This window comes from Girardinichthys multiradiatus, chromosome 8, assembly GCF_021462225.1.
Source record: "Girardinichthys multiradiatus isolate DD_20200921_A chromosome 8, DD_fGirMul_XY1, whole genome shotgun sequence".
NCBI lineage: Eukaryota > Metazoa > Chordata > Actinopteri > Cyprinodontiformes > Goodeidae > Girardinichthys > Girardinichthys multiradiatus.
In genome coordinates, this window is record NC_061801.1 from 31,042,648 (window position 1) to 31,059,918 (window position 17,271).

The 17,271-nt window shown below is 37.1% G+C and overlaps 1 protein-coding gene across 2 annotated transcripts in view; it reads left to right on the forward strand.

Moving 5' to 3' along the window:
* The first annotated feature begins 384 nt into the window (after window positions 1–384).
* The window catches only part of LOC124873064 (sulfate anion transporter 1-like), a 28,693-nt gene continuing 11,806 nt past the window's right edge, over window positions 385–17,271 (forward strand). The window contains exon 1 of one of the 2 annotated variants that reach the window (XM_047373553.1): window positions 385–540. The gene's annotated coding sequence lies outside the window, so the exon portion shown is untranslated. Of the gene's footprint in view, window positions 541–13,402; window positions 13,539–17,271 lie in introns of those variants that run through there. The other variant, XM_047373554.1, reaches the window with a different exon arrangement.

Here is a 17,271-nt window from a genome sequence, read left to right on the forward strand (position 1 = left end):
CCCAATCTCCACTGCTGTGAGCTTCTTCCTTTTCCCTGCGCAGATTGTCTTTGATCTGAAAGATGAAAAAACAGAAATATCTACAAGGTTGCTAATGTTTTTCTAAACACTGTGAGGACTATGCAGATTTTTGTTTGCAGCCACTATTATTAAATCATGTGTGGTATTGAGGTTTCAGTTTCAACCAGACTACATATCATTTGCACAGCATAAAAACACTAAGACTTGCAGGAATTTTGTTTCCATGGTAATCCTCATCCACAGGCACCAGCCCCTCCTCCTCCCTCGTCGCATCCCTTGTCCTCTCTGCCCCTCCCTTCTTCAAGGCTCTGCCAATCCACATACAGAAAAGAGACAACGGCTGATGCTCCCGTCATGCTTTGCAGTAGGAAACAGGAAGAAGCAAGAGACACATTGCTAGCAGCCAGCAGAGTGGGGAGCAGCATAGGAGCAAACAGACTGATGGTGGATGAGGAGGCACCACACATGGAGGCATGGCTGGTGTCGCCTCCAGGACAAACTCAAGCTGCTGCTTATTTGGTGAGTTCAGGCCTTCTTTGACCTGTTTTTACATAGAAATTCATACAGTGGCATGCACACAGGGGAGCAAGTCTGCAGACAGATGGATGCTGCTGGTGAATTTACAGCCACAATGATGTAATCCTCTAAGATGGAACAGGATAAGAGGTTTTGGGGGAGTCTCATGCTGAGAGACTAGCAAAACGGTAATGAGGCAGGCAGGCAGAAATGCCTCACATCTTCAAATTCTTCTTTCAACTTTTTTTTAAGCAGTAAATAAAACTATTCTCTTTTGCCCTTTAAGGTTTCAGCAATGTGTTACAATTGTGATGCAACCTTAACCATGGGTGAGTACATTAGAGGAACACAAAGAAGGTTGCTGCCACATCTTTTCACTGACAATGATAGCATTCAGTGCAGCACTCACTGAAAAACTCACATGCTTTCACAAACAGAGACTCACTGTCTCTGTGTTTATTCATCTTCATTCACTTTTTCAGATTATCTGTTTTATACACTGACACTCTCGCAGTAATTTAGATTCTGAAGGCCAATCATACCACAGTCGAAAAAAGAAAAAAATCTATAATTAGATAAGGTCAGGATTTCACTAGATTAAAATATGCATTTTACAAATGCATACATCTAAGAATAATTACTTTTTATGCCATTAATTGATTTAAAATCCAAGCAATCCTTATTACAAAAATTAAGTCTGAAATTGATTCATTGTGACCTAAATTAGTCAAATTAATTTTCAACACAACCCAGTTCATTTAATGTGTTATTATGTATTGTTGTTTGAATATGCTTTTTAGTTGTCAACATAATTTAAACCTGTTATATGCTGCTAAAGACATGAGACTTTGGTAGAGTGTAACCTTTCAGCAGGACAACGATCCTGAATATACAACTAGAGCTACAATGACATGGTTTAGAATAAAGGAAATGTTCTTATTGAAATAGACCAGTCAAAATTCTGATTTAAATACGGAAAATCTGTGACAATAATTAAAAAACATAATGTTCACAGACACTGTTCAGTCACTCTGAACTACTTTAAGAAGAATTGGCAACGATTTCCATCTCTAGATCAGCAAAGCTAGTAGAGACATACAGCAAAAGATTTGCAGCTGTTATTGCAGCAATAGATGTTTGTTGTGTCACGGAGTGACATTTTGGACTTTGTTTTATGGTTTCTTTTGATGGTTTATTTTGTCTAGATGTTTCTATTATGTTATTAGTTTGTTTTGCTCCCTCTACCATCTCCTTGTGTGTTTTGTCTCCCTCTAGCTCTTAGTTTCTTTTGTGGTTGCTTTCTTATTACTTTTTGTGGTATTATTATTATTATTATTATTATTATTCATCCTTGGATTCTTAGTTAGTATCTATGTGTTTTTAATTATGGTTAGGTATTTGTTCTTATCCCAGCTTTAGTTATTGTTTACGTTTGGTTTGTTTATTTTTGTAATTTAGATTCTTCTTGTGGGCTCTTTGTTTGTTCTTAGGTTATTGTTTTGGTTTCTATATTTTCCCTCTAGTTTCTCTGTGTACTTTAGTTCATAGTTATTCTAGTTCTTTATTTCCTCCTCTGATTTATTCTCTTGTTCAGTTTGTGTTTTCTGTTTATTCCTTTCACTCTTCCTCAGCATTTGTATTTGTTTCACCTGTTCTTTCTGCTTCCCTGCCTCCTTGTCACACCTGTTATCAGTTCCCTTGATTACCTGCCCTTTGTCTCCCTCAGTATATTAGTTGGTTTTGTGTCATTGTGTGTTGCTGCTTCCTTGTTTGTGTTCGTCATACCTCGTTCTCGTCCATGATTATGCTTTGTATTTTTTTGCCACGTCTTGCCTTGGGAAACCTGCAGTGATTTTGCTACGTTTTTGACCTTGTTAAATATTTCTTTGAATTACAAAGATGATCCTGCCGAGCTCTTGTCTGCACTTTGGTCCGATCTAAAACCACTTCGTGACATGTTGTTGGTCCATCATATGAAACCCCAACAAAATACATTAAAGTTTTTTGTTATAAAACAATAATGAAAGGTTTAAGGGTTATGAATACTCCTGCAAAGCAACATGTAAATCAGAAAAAGAAGGGGCCCTTGGAGTTATCTCTGGAGAACACAGCTGGACACCGTGTGGCTGTGACTGGACATTTTGCAGCAGTGAAACTGACTGCAATTGGAGAGCCCTGAACAAAATGTGTTATATGCTGGAGATACCACTGGAAGCTTGAAGGTTAAGGAAGGTTATATGAAAGGTGTAAGTAACAACAGATAAGGAAGGGAGGCATGTCATTTGCAGATCTTTTCAGCTGTTTCACTGCTGAGGGCAGGTCAAGTTTTATTTTCCTGAGATTAAAATATATTTCAATATAAAAGGAATTTAACTAAACGGAGCGGACATCATATTTATATCTATGCATAGCTCTTCTTCATAGTAGAAATGTTCCATGTATTGATATCTGGGTTTTAGCTGATGTTCAGCAGTTCTGTCCAGGGCATTGTAGGACAAAGCAATTGTAATTCATCAGGACATTGCTTTGTCCTTCAAAATTATGTAAGACCGTATCATTTGGGCTGCGTATATTTGCTTTGTCAAGGAAATTGTTCAGCCTGTCAGAGACAGCAGGTGGATTATTGTTCTAAGTGTAACAAAATGAGATAAAGCCGGGCTGATTAGATTTAGATGGCAGTAGGTTGACATTAAATGAAAACTAATCTATTGCAATTAAAAAGAAGTTAAAGCAGAGCAGGAAGTGAAGACCATGATATGTCCTTTACGATCTGTAGGGAAGTCAACATATTTATCTGTCCCAATACTCAACAACAATGTGCTAGAACAACTACATTTGAAAGTGTGTTATACTTAAAACGATAGATCAGACAAACATCATTATATTATTATTTATAGACCATTTTGAAATCAAGTTAAAATAAGAATATTGGATAAGTTTTCTCATTTTAACAAAAAAATCTAATTTGACACATTTATACCTGAATGAAGTTTCTATATAAGACTGAAAAAATAACTGAAGCTTTTTGTTTAGTTTATTAATATGTTAAAGTTTTTAAATATTAAAAACATAAGTAGATTATTTTTATTGGCTGGATTATGAATCATAAAACTACAAAATCAGCAAATCATTGTCCCTCAAACAAAACAATAATAAAAAAAAAAATTGAAGATTATGTAAAAACTAAGTTTAACTAAGAAATCCACCTATTTAACATAGCTGTATTACCACAGCGACAGTTGTGTTTAGTGGTTTTCTTTACATCACTTTCGACCATAGAGAAATTATTTTTTTTAAATGCATTGCTATCTAAATATATCAACTTGACTGCCAAAAGTTGATACAATTCCAGCAACCTTCACATATATTGGTCGTCCAGCTAATTAGTGTAAAAAGCCTTAAAAGAAATTAATCTTTTGTTGCATTAGTGTATTCAGACACAAAAATGAATAGTAAAGGCCAAAATAAATGCCACATTCTGCCACAACTGTTTTTAGCAAAATGCCACATCTCCCCTGAACAATTCTCACAAGGCATATTTTTTTTTACTTAAAGTTTCTACGTCACCTTAAGTTGTTCAGTGACCAGAAATCTTTAATTAGTAATTCATTTTTCCCTTTTTCCTAGAGTTTAAATATATTTTCACAGTGAAAGAGAAAACAGAATATGGGTAAGGAAGACCTGTGTTGCTATTTGTGTCCAGAAATGGCTGCAAGAAAATTAACAGAGTGGCATCTGAGGTCACCAAATTTTCAGTCCAACCTTTACACACTATCTACAAGCCAATCAGAATCAGTCTTTTCTATTCTACCAGCAAACATAAATGTTTGGAGTGTGCTAAATACTTGATGAACTTTGATCGAAGGATTAAGATTCTCATTTAAAATTTGAATAACATGTTAAAGTGGTGAGCAGAGTTGTTATTCTCTTCCATTTAAGTTACTGTGTGACCTCCTGGTCTCAAGCTACATCAACAACCATCAGGCATCTATGGATAATATATTACAGAGTAATTAAAATCTTGGACAGAAATCTATTAGATTTCATCATTGCCATGTTCTTAAAAAAAATTAAGAGGATGAACGTTTGTAATATATTTCTAATTTTTGAATGTTTGCAAGGTCAGGCTGCTCAGGTGCTCAGTGAACTTGTGCTTCCTCTCGGTTATGTAGGTTTGGTAGCTAGTAGTGCATCCAGCAAGAATTGTATGGTATCTTTTCATAAAAGCACTTTTGTGCAAGCCATTATTATGTACAATTCTTTACCTGAGGACTTGAAAATGGTTCCAAACTGGCACAATTTCAGACTGAAGCAGTTTCTATAAGACCAGTCCTCCAGTCATGATTAACAGCCAGCCCATGATGGTTCAACAGCGGTCCTTTTGTTTCATTGTGGTTTTAAAGATAATATAAGATTTATGTTATGCATGATATAATTGTTTTTTGTCCTGCTATGCTGTTTACTGTGTTTTAAACTGTTTTGTTGTTAAAGGCCCATCTGGGGACGTGCATTCCAAATTAATAAAGGCCATAAACATTATAGTGTTCAGTATTTGATAATACTTAACACTTGTCCCCTTGTAAATAAACAACAAAGAAAGAAAGCATTTGGCATCAAATATTCCAGGCAGGTTTGGTATAAAAAATAATGAATGTGTGTAAAAGCACCTGACGTGTGCAGGGTCACCGTTTTCCTCCTTGAAACCCTGGCTGATGGCTTTTGATTAAAATATTATGTCAGAAGTAGAGGTGGGCAATGTGAATTTTAGATTTGATCACGATATTTTTTGGTTTTTATTACCATAACCATAAAAGTGAGCATAAAAAAGTATTTACAACCTCTCCTTGGAGTATATTTTGGCAACTGTGTGGCTGTGACTGCATGTCACTGCAGTCACAAGCTTCTTCAGGACACCATTGACAAAGAAGTGTGATTTTTTTTATCACTAAACTACACACAGCAACTGCATTTAATCATATTTTTGAATTTATTGATATTCATTGACATGCTTGTTGTAATTATGAATCTGACAATATTATTTAATATTAATATTTTATCAAATAATATTTCGGTCTGTTAAGGGTTTTCCTGTGAATACCAGCCCAGTAAGGCGATGGTATTAGGACAAAATAGAAAGGTGTGATATAAGCTCTGACATTATTGAACAGCAAAAACTCTGCACATATATGGAATGAATTCACAAAATTTCTTAAAATACAAGAATTTATTAACAAAAATAAGTCAACTCAAAGTTTAACACATATTTCAATCAACAAACTCTTTACTATGCTAAAACAATCCAACTAAACTACCAAGCAGAATTAAAGAATAGGGAAGACTAATGGGCTATGTACAATATAAACAAGTTGATTAAAGATGATTGAGAACCATGACCGAAAAGAGTGATGCAACATTACCATGCAATGTTATTTATGTTTGAGAACCAAGGATTATCTTGAAGAATCTGGAAGTGAAGTTAAGTTCATCATTGCGTGATGCATTAGACAATGCAGCCCCCTTGAAAAAGAAGGTAATCATTAATAGGAGGCTAGCTCATTGGTTTAATTCAGAGCTGCGTACTTTAAAGCACAATGTTAGAAAATTGGAGAGAAAACGGTGCTCTACACACCTAGAGGATTCCTAATTAATCTGGAAAAATAACCTACTGTTGTACAAAAAGACACTTCACCAAGCTAGAACAGCTTATTTCTCATCATTAATAGAAGAGAACAAGAATAATCCTAGGTTTCTCTTTAGTACAGTTGCTAAACTTACACAGAGTCATAGCTCTGTTGAGCCATCCATTCCCTTAGCTCTTAGCAGCCATGACTTTATGGGATTCTTCTTAAATAAAATTGATTCTATTAAAAAGAAAGTCTTTGACATACTCCTGAAGATGATTACTTCATCCTCAGCAAGTGAGACAACATTGGAAATAACTGCAGAACCTGATTTGTGTTTGGACTGTTTTGATCCTGTGAAGCTTCCTGAGTTATCAGAAATATTAGCTTCATCTAAACCTTCAACTTGTATCTTAGACCCAATCCCAACCAAATTATTTAAGGAAGTGTTCCCTCCGATTACCAGCCCCATTTTACATATGATTAATCTATCTTTAGTAAATGGATATGTACCACAGGCTTTTAAGTTTGCTGTAATTAAACCTTTACTTAAGAAACCTTCGCTTGATTGAGATGACTTGAAAAATTACAGACCTATATCCAATCTTCCATTCTTATCTAAAATTCTTGAGAAAATTGTTGCTAATCAAATGTGTGAGCATTTATACAGCAATTACCTGTTTGAAGAGTTTCAGTCAGGTTTCAGAGCTCATCATAGCACTGAAACAGCTCTGCTGAAAGTCACTAATGATATTCTTATGGCCTCAGATAATGGACTTGTGTCTGTTCTGGTTCTGTTAGATCTCAGTGCTGCATTTGATACAGTCGACCATAATATTCTCTTAAAAAGGCTGGAATGTGCTGTGAGGATCAGGGGAACAGCACTAGGCTGGTTTAAATCTTATCTGTCTGACAGATTTCAGTTTGTTAATGTAAATGATAAATCATCTTTAAACTCCAGGGTTAATTGTGGAGTACCACAGGGTTCAGTACTTGGGCCAATTCTCTTTACTATTTATATGCTTCCGATAGGTCAAATTATCAGGCAGCATAGAATACATTTTCACTGTTATGCTGATGATACTCAGCTTTACTTATCCATAAATCCTGATGAGCCCAACCAGTTAGATAGACTACAAGCATGTCTTGAAGATATAAAAACTTGGATGACTTTAAATTGTTTGCTTCTAAATTCAGACAAGACAGAAGTCGTCGTCATTGGACCGGAGTCTTTAAAAAAGAAACTGCTTAGTCAATCACTTAACCTGGATGGCATTAAATTGACCTCTGATAATAAAGTAAAAAACCTTGGTGTTATTTTTGACCAGGACATGACATTTAAATCACATATTAAACAGGTTTCTAGGATTTCCTTCTTTCATCTCCGGAACATTGCCAAAATTAGAAATATCCTAACTAGGAGTGACGCTGAAAAACTAGTCCATGCATTTGTTACTTCAAGGCTGGACTATTGTAATTCGTTACTATCAGGATGTCCACAAAATGCAGTTAAAAGCCTTCAGCTGATTCAAAATGCTGCAGCCAGAGTTCTGATGAAAATTAAAAAGAGAGATCATATTTCTCCTATTTTAGCTTCCCTTCATTGGCTCCCTGTTAAATCCAGAATAGAATCTAAAATCCTCCTTCTTACATATAAAGCCCTTAATGATCTAGCTCCATCATACATCAGAGATCTGATTGTTCCATATGTTCCTAACAGAGCACTTTGTTCTCAGACTGCAGGTTTACTGGTGGTTCCTAGAGTCTCTATAAGTAGAACGGGAGGCAGATCCTTTAGTTATCAGGCTCCTCTCCTGTGGAACCAGCTCCCAGCTTTAGTCCGTGAGGCAGACACCCTGTCTACTTTTAAGGCTAGGCTTAAAACTTTCCTTTTTGATAAAGCTTATAGTTAGAGTGGCTTAGTTTATCCTGAGCTATCTTCCTTATTTTTTACCTTCGTCTTCTTCCCTCCCTGTTGGTTGCAGTAAGGGGGAGTCAGAGGTTTAGCCTAAACCGGCTCAGTTATGGTTGAGGTGCAAACACACCCTCCATTTCTACTACCTGTATGACCCCTTCTCTTTTCCAATGGTTATAATCAGTCTGACAGAGGGAGGTATCCCAATCATTGTGGTTTTTAGTATAACAATGACCATCAGTGGGACCCTTTGTGGGGTGCTTTGAGACGACATTGTTGTAAATAAGCGCCGCTTAACTAAATAATCTGAACTGAAACTATCTGTGTAGTTATGCTGCTATAGGCTTAGGCTGCTGGAGGACATAATAACCACTTTCACCCTCTTCGCTACATTCTCACACTACTCTCCAATTTTGCATTGTTTGCTGTTATTTCAGCTTTTAACTTTGTTCTCTCTCTTTTCTCTTGCTAGAAGCTACACCTGGCCTGACTCTGTGTCTACCTGTGACACCTTTCTGGAGAGGGGAATTGTCCGAGCTTCTGCTGGCAACAACTTAATGCTCACCCTCTACCGATGATCCACATAGCCCTGTCTTTTAGCGTTTAACCCTTTCTCTCTCCTAGACATGGAAATTGACTGAGCTTTTACTGTAACTAATTATATGTGCTCTCTTTCAGACTCTAACCTTGAAAACTGGCTCAGAGTTTATCTGTTCTTTCTTTCTAGGTGAAACGACTAAAGGAGCTACATCCATTAGCATTTACTTTTCCTTCCCATAGAAAGTACTTCTGGATCAGTGCTTCTGTGTTCTTTTTGTGTCTCTGCTCTGTTTTCTCAAACCCCCAGTCGGTCGTGGCAGATGGCCGCTCACACTGAGCCTGGTTCTGCTGGAGGTTTGTTCCTGTTAAAAGGGAGTTTTTCCTCACCGCTGTCGCTACATGCATGCTCAGTATGAGGGATTGCTGCAAAGTCAACGCCAGTGACTGTTCACTGTCTCTACATGCTCATCCGGGAGGAGGGAATGCTGCAAGTCACTGACTGGATGCAATCCACTGGGTTTCCTTAGATAGAAAAACCTTTTATCCAATTTGAATAAAAAGCTAACTCCGACTGCACTGTTCAATTGTTAGGATTAATTGGAATGTATGTACCTGACTGTTATGAAGTGCCTTGAGACAACATGTGTTGTGAATTGGCGCTATATAAATAAAACTGAATTGAATTGAATTGAAGTTAGTCTTGGAACTAACTTAGGCAATAATCAGCAAGCGTTTAGACAACCCTTCACAATGCAAGATCAGATAAAATATTATTTTAATAAAATAATGTTTTAAATAATGATCTGCTGAATAAAACCAACCTTCTGGATGACCATTTCTCAACGGTGTCTAATTAGCTGTCTTTAGTTATTGAAATAATATTCGAAGAAATATTATTAAGGGAGTATTTTGGAAAAGAGCCAAATCTTTCTGGAGGAATGGGCGTAATGGTGTTTACTTAGTTATCAAATTTAGTAAATGATGTTTAGGAACTATTATTTACTAGCTTGAAAACCAACAACCTTTCTGTTGAATACTCTTTAGTAGCAAGCACGTGTTCTTACTGGTTAGCAGTTAAGCTAACAAAGAAGCTGATAGCTTAGCACCAGAATCAACACATACCTTTAAAATACCAGGGTTAATAAAAAGGTTAAAATGCATAAGCGCGGACGGCGCGTTATGAGCAAAGTTCTGTTTAAAATCACCCTTTAAATAAAGTTTATCTTAACCTTAAAACATACAAAGAACACAAACCGGCCCGTGTGTTACAGATAGCCTGCTAGCACTAAGATAGCCGAGTTTCACACAAACTTCATAAAATGAAAAATGTTTAGATCATTTCATCCCAAATCTGTCTCTGCCCAAAACACCTAACCTCATGAACCATGGTGAGGAAACGTTGTCCAAGGGGCGAAGCTTGAAGAAACGTCCACAGTCAACAAGCGGTTAGCTTTCAGCTAACCTCTCAGGAGTCGAAGGTGCGTTCGCTCCGTGAGCAAAAGGGTTAGCTCAGGAGCTGTAGCTGGGCGGCTCGTCCTGTCCGCTGTGGTCTCTGCTGTCTTCCTTCCAGGCTGGGAGACCACATCTTTGCAGGGGCTTCTCTTGAACACCGTTTGCGTGTGCGGGGCTCGGAGAGACAGTCAAGCAATGCCTGTACCTTAATTTCCCCCGTTCATGAATGAAAATACCGGATACACAGACAGTAATTCATCCGTACTTATCTTTGCATATGATCAATGATCGTATGGCTTCCTTGGATCCAGTTTGAAGAGTTTATGTCTGTTTGCCAGCAAAGAGACATCAGCGGCTGGGCCTCCCCTGACCGGTCCTTCTCGAAGGCCGTGTGGAAAGAGGGCGGATGTAGCAACAGCTGTGCTTTTATTTGGGTAATGGCGCCACAGGAAGTCCGCAGTTATCCCCTTTCCTGGCTGTGCCGGAAGAAGGTTAATGCACTTTATTTTGAAAAGTTCCAGAAAAGTATGTACCGGAGCTTAATATTGAAATCCATGGCTGTGGGTCCCAACATGCTCATGGGGAAAATGGTAAAAGTAATGATCCCGACAATACTGTCATTATTAATTGGAATTTATCATTGTGACAATAAATCAAAATTCTTATCATGATAAGAAAAATGTTTCATAATAACAACAAACTACATAATACATTTACAAGAGCCCACATCTAACTTAAATAATGAATTAATCAGTCAGAAGCTTACAAAACTCTGATGTCATCATCTGGGCTTTCCCCAAATTGTATATAGTAATCTTAGCATATACAGGTCCTTCTCAAAATATTAGCATATTGTGATAAAGTTCATTATTTTCCATAATGTCATGATGAAAATTTAACATTCATATATTTTAGATTCATTGCACACTAACTGAAATATTTCAGGTCTTTTATTGTCTTAATACGGATGATTTTGGCATACAGCTCATGAAAACCCAAAATTCCTATCTCACAAAATTAGCATATCATTAAAAGGGTCTCTAAACAAGCTATGAACCTAATCATCTGAATCAACGAGTTAACTCTAAAAACCTGCAAAAGATTCCTGAGGCCTTTAAAACTCCCAGCCTGGTTCATCACTCAAAACCCCAATCATGGGTAAGACTGCCGACCTGACTGCTGTCCAAAAGGCCACTATTGGCACCCTCAAGCAAGAGGGTAAGACACAGAAAGAAATTTCTGAACGAATAGGCTGTTCCCAGAGTGCTGTATCAAGGCACCTCAGTGGGAAGTGTGTGGGAAGGAAAAAGTGTGGCAGAAAACGCTGCACAACGAGAAGAGGTGACCGGACCCTGAGGAAGATTGTGGAGAAGGGCCGATTCCAGACCTTGGGGGACCTGCGGAAGCAGTGGACTGAGTCTGGAGTAGAAACATCCAGAGCCACCGTGCACAGGCGTGTGCAGGAAATGGGCTACATGTGCCGCATTCCCCAGGTCAAGCCACTTTTGAACCAGAAACAGCGGCAGAAGCGCCTGACCTGGGCTACAGAGAAGCAGCACTGGACTGTTGCTCAGTGGTCCAAAGTACTTTTTTCGGATGAAAGCAAATTCTGCATGTCATTCGGAAATCAAGGTGCCAGAGTCTGGAGGAAGACTGGGGAGAAGGAAATGCCAAAATGCCAGAAGTCCAGTGTCAAGTACCCACAGTCAGTGATGGTCTGGGGTGCCGTGTCAGCTGCTGGTGTTGGTCCACTGTGTTTTATCAAGGGCAGGGTCGATGCAGCTAGCTATCAGGAGATTTTGGAGCACTTCATGCTTCCATCCAAAACCACTGGTAAATGGTTTACTGACCATGGTATCACTGTGCTCAATTGGCCTTCCAACTCTCCTGACATGAACCCCATAGAGAATCTGTCGGATATTGTGAAGAGAACGTTGAGAGACTCAAGACCCAACACTCTGGATGAGCTAAAGGCCCCTATCGAAGCATCCTGGGCCTCCATAAGACCTCAGCAGTGCCACAGGCTGATTGCCTCCATGCCACGCCGCATTGAAGCAGTCATTTCTGCCAAAGGATTCCCGACCAAGTATTGAGTGCATAACTGTACATGATTATTTGAAGGTTGACGTTTTTTGTATTAAAAACACTTTTCTTTTATTGGTCGGATGAAATATGCTAATTTTGTGAGATAGGAATTTTGGGTTTTCATGAGCTGTATGCCACAATCATCCGTATTAAGACAATAAAAGACCTGAAATATTTCAGTTAGTGTGCAATGAATCTAAAATATATGAATGTTAAATTTTCATCATGACATTATGGAAAATAATGAACTTTATCACAATATGCTAATATTTTGAGAAGGACCTGTATAAACCATTGATTTCAAAGAAAGTAATTCCAAATACCTCAAAAAACCCTCTCATTATTCTGGCACATAGCAAGTAGAAATAATTTTTGTAATTAATACTAATTTAATTTAATATCAGAGAGTGAGAAAATGGATTACATACATGGCTTTTTGTACAGTGAAAGCAAATATCTGGTTTCAACAGGAAAAACATTTCAAATTTATTCTGAAATTTTACATTTGCTTCCTGTGTGTTTAATGATATATGCAATGTCTCCTAAGTTATTCTGATGTTGTCGGATTGCAGGCCAATCAAAATAGTCTGAACTTTGCAACTTTTACCGACAAGAGGCATTTTCAGTAACTGCACATAAGAGAAACATTATTGCTGAACATAAAAAAATGAATAAAATAAAACATTATTTAAAGTTATTATTAACAATCAAACGTCAAGTGAAAGAAATTTTCCTGAAATCTCCTTCTGCCTAATCAGAAACACAAATTACACATCTTAATAACTGGAATAAACCATTACATGTTTATTTGTGATTTACAAACATATATTTTCTCACATTTGCTTTATTTGGTTAAAATACAAACATAACATAACCATTTACATAAATCAAAGCACCTCCTCTCCGTCAGTTTGTTTTATTGTCTGTTTGCCATGTAATCCACTCTGTCCACAGGATATATTTAAACAGTACGACATGTTGACACAAAGACCTACTCAACCTTCTTTTCTTCTTTTCTGCAATCACTATTGCCGACCCAATCATCGAACAGGAATTATAAACACAGCCATCCAGTAAAAAAGTGACTAGATTTAACCTCTCCAAAGCCACACATATAAAACAAAGGGTGACACCCACTCCCGGGGATCAGGCCAATAGGAAGCAGGGTAAGAGTGAGCAAAGGGCTTGTTCTTATCTTGATATAAATTCTGCAAGCGATCATGCCCTCATCCACTGAGCCTGAATGCTCAGATGACAAGGCAGCAGCAGAAGTCACGCAGAAACCAAAACAAACAGCGAAACAGGTTTTAAAAAGAGCTTCTAACTCTGATTTCATACAACTATTAAGAGAGCAAAACGTCTGGTTGTCCATGAAGCAGTGACTGGAAGTGAGTACACCATTATTAATTAAACTTTTCTGGACACAAATTAGTTGTGTTTTTATGTCTGCTTAGTGTTTTTATTATAGCCTTTCAAACGAGTAAGATTAAATATGTTGTATTAAAGAGTTTAAATGATTATTTTAATTATTAAAATATTAATGCAGTAATTATTTTTGGTTTTTTTACTTGATGCTCTTAGCTTTATTGTCTGAAAAAGACAAGGCTTCAGAGCAAAACTTGTTTTCCAGGTTTTTGATGAGTATTTCATTTTAGACTTAGGTAAGCATTATTTTACAGAAAGGAATTCAAAAGGGAGGAAGTATTAGTTTCACTGCCCCACTGCTACTGATGCATTATTCAGCATTTTTACCTTCATCTTGGCATTGCCAATTTTAAATAATGGCGATAAATTGTATCCTTGAAGTTGTAGGCTAATAGAATAAAGCACTAAAATGCTCTGTTCCTCGACTCATGCCTTTAACAAAGGCAATTTAACTGCATCTTTATTAGTCTTAAACAGTGCTAACAGCTAACACTGTTTTCAAAGTCAACATCAAGACCATGATAAAGACAACAGCTACTAAACTGAAGCCAAATGTTTCTGTTGCTGAGATGAAGACAGGCTACACATGGCTTAATGTTTTCATAATTAGCCATGTGTTGTGACAAAATGTTTTAATTTTAACTCTGCAGACACTTGATTAAATATATGTTTCTATCCCTTAATAAAAAGAAAGGATCTGTCCTTTGATTTATTTTCTGAGCAGCAGCAGGGTGCAGTGATTAGAAATGGCGGGCAGAAGCACCTTAAATCAGCCGCTTTAACTGTTGTTCTAAGCTGATACTTCAGTAAATTTGTTTGGTCTCCAAAGACCCTCGGTGTGATTCTGGCAGTGATCAACGGTAAACAAAGACTAGTTTGAAGCAGTCAGTGAGAGCGAACCACCTCACAAAAGTAATGTAGTTCTTTGAAAAGGGTCTTTTTTGTCTGCGGAATGCTCTTGCCATATAAAAACGTCAGGTGAGATTTGTAGAACCCGTGTGGACTAGAGGCTAATCTCTGCATCAGCTTCTTTAAATTGAGCATTTCAATGCAATCTGAGCACTCCATCAACTCAAGGGTAAAACTTTCCTAAAGACAGTGATTTTAACAAAAAAAGAGAGGATACAAATTCAATTCCAGATTAAAGTATTCCGTAAAATGAGTTTTATTTTTGTTTGAACTCAAAGTAACCAAAGAAATCAGTCGTCTTCATTTTACGTCATATCAGTTCCTGAGAGTCGGCGTTGCGTCAGGAAGTCTTAATCACAGCACATACCAGTGTTGTGATGGTTCAGGCAGATTACATGTCAATTATAGGGCTTTATGGTTTCTGACACATGGTCTCTGCTGTTACTTAAGAAAAAGTAACCTTCTTAGAAAAGCCTTTAACAAATCACAAGTTTTATTCAAAGGGGTCCTGCATGTGTTGATCACTTGATCAATGCATCTTTTGACAAGGAACATCATCTTAGGGTTGTAAACACCAAGAAAGCTGTCTTCATTAAATAACCCTCAAAACGTAAGATTTCTGAGACAAGCTTCAATTAAAAAAAATGTTTCTTGCAGTGGTTTAGCTAACAGCCTTCAGACAGTTATTCTTTTACCAAGCCAGTGCTATATGGAGCAGCTTTGTAAACGCAGCCCATCAGCTCCAGAATTTATTTGTTTTTTTTACTTCACTAAACCTTTTTTTCACAGCAGCTATACTGCAGCCTTATTTGCTAGCACACAGGGGTTTTTTCACCAAGCTAGTTCTATTGCCAAACAGGGACCAATTAAATGCACCGAGTGTCTTTAAAAAATATATCCAGATAAGCTTTGCTTTTAATTTGTTAAATCTAGGGCTAACATATAACAACAACAAAAATAAATAAATAAATCACTAGCATGAAGTGAATGGTGGTCCAGGCCTACCATTGAGCCTGCATCCAAAAGGCTACCTTTTGGATGCAGGTGTGTAACTCCTGTTTGCAGAAGTGTTTATAAACACAGTTTATTCTTTCTTACCAGCTGTTGTTATAAATTCTGACTGAAATGTTGTGTATAACTCCTGTTTATAGTAGTGTTCATAAGCACCACTTATAAAAGGCAGCTTTACAACCAGCTTTGGATATAAATCAATGCTGATTTAAAAAGTGTCTGTAACTCCCTTCAGCAGCAGGATTTATGTACAGTTTGATTGTTATTATCAGCTGTTGTCCTAATATATATACAAATCCTGATTGAAAAGGCTAATATAAGTCTTGTTTGCAGCAGCATTTATCCTGTTTGCCATTGTGAGGAGTGTATACAAATATCAACAGTTTTTCTTTTCAAACTGTTTATAAATTAGTCTGATGACGTTGCAATATCCCTACATTATCAAACATTTTTTGTGAAAGGCATAACGCGGTTGCTGAAACGTGTCTTTCTTGCTGTGAAAAAATATTAAAAAACGGTTCACAGTTTTTTCTTTTCCTAGAACATTTAGGTGTCAGCTTTTGCACCATCCTTGGTCGAGCATTGGAGCTTATTCGGTGAAAAACGCATTCATGTGAACAGCTGTGCAGTGCATATATTTTCAAATACGTACAGTGTTATGACAACCATAAAAATAACTACTACTATTCATGTTTAGGTGAATATAAACCGAACTACAATCACGATGTTAGACTATGTAGTCTGGGAACCTCATGTGTTGAAAAGAAAACATTGTCATTTTATTTCTGTGCCATAATTACAACAAATTCTTGGACACTGAATTTTGGAACAAAGTTTACATGTAGTTTATCTGAGAGTTAGCAGGAAATTCCTATGAGTTACACTTAACAATAGCAGCAGATGAAAATTTATAGGAATACCAAAGCAATGTTAATGCTTTTTATACTTTTTATCAGTGGAGTCATTGATGCACTTTTTCTGTTGGAGTGTACAGCCAGACAGTTCTAACTGCTTTTAAGTTTCTACTCCAATCCACTTTCAGTTCTGACTTGTTGGCCAGTATTTTTGGGCTGTTTTACTGCTTTTATATAGATTTTCTTTTAGCTTTCTCATTGATTTTGCATACTTGTCTTTAACTCAACCTGGACCAAGTTATGCAAACCCGGAATGAGAAAAGATTATTACCAAGCAGCAGCAGATTTGTGACTTAGATATAGCAATCAATTTTATTACCTTTAAAACATAGTTAACTGCCTATAGTTGCGCTTCCACCACTATGACATAACCAAAATACCTCAACATGACATATGAGTACTGTGCATTCCCAGTACTTTCATATTTCTCTTTAATAAGTGGATATAGCTCAGTAAGGTGTGGAGGTTCATCTGCATATCAGTGATGCTAACCTATGTTCTCACAATGCTATCTAATTAACTTTTGCTCACTCTTCGTCTTTTGCCTTTTACCAAGACTAAGACTATACTGTTAATGTGTAATCCTGAGTGAATCTTCAACTTGGAGGAATGAGAAGTTTACAACATGATTTGCCATAAAGGATTTAAAGAAATGAAATAGGACTCTGACCTGATGTCATTCCAGAATGTGAGGGTGATGTAGAACTTTGTTTGCTGTTTGTTTTATTTGTTTAGATCACCAGGATATGTATATAAAGTAATTAGAATATTTTTGGGTTGACGGTTATGTTTAGCTTCATTGAGCATAATGTTTCATTGGAGTTCCATATGGTCACAGGTATGATCAATAGACTCAACACTT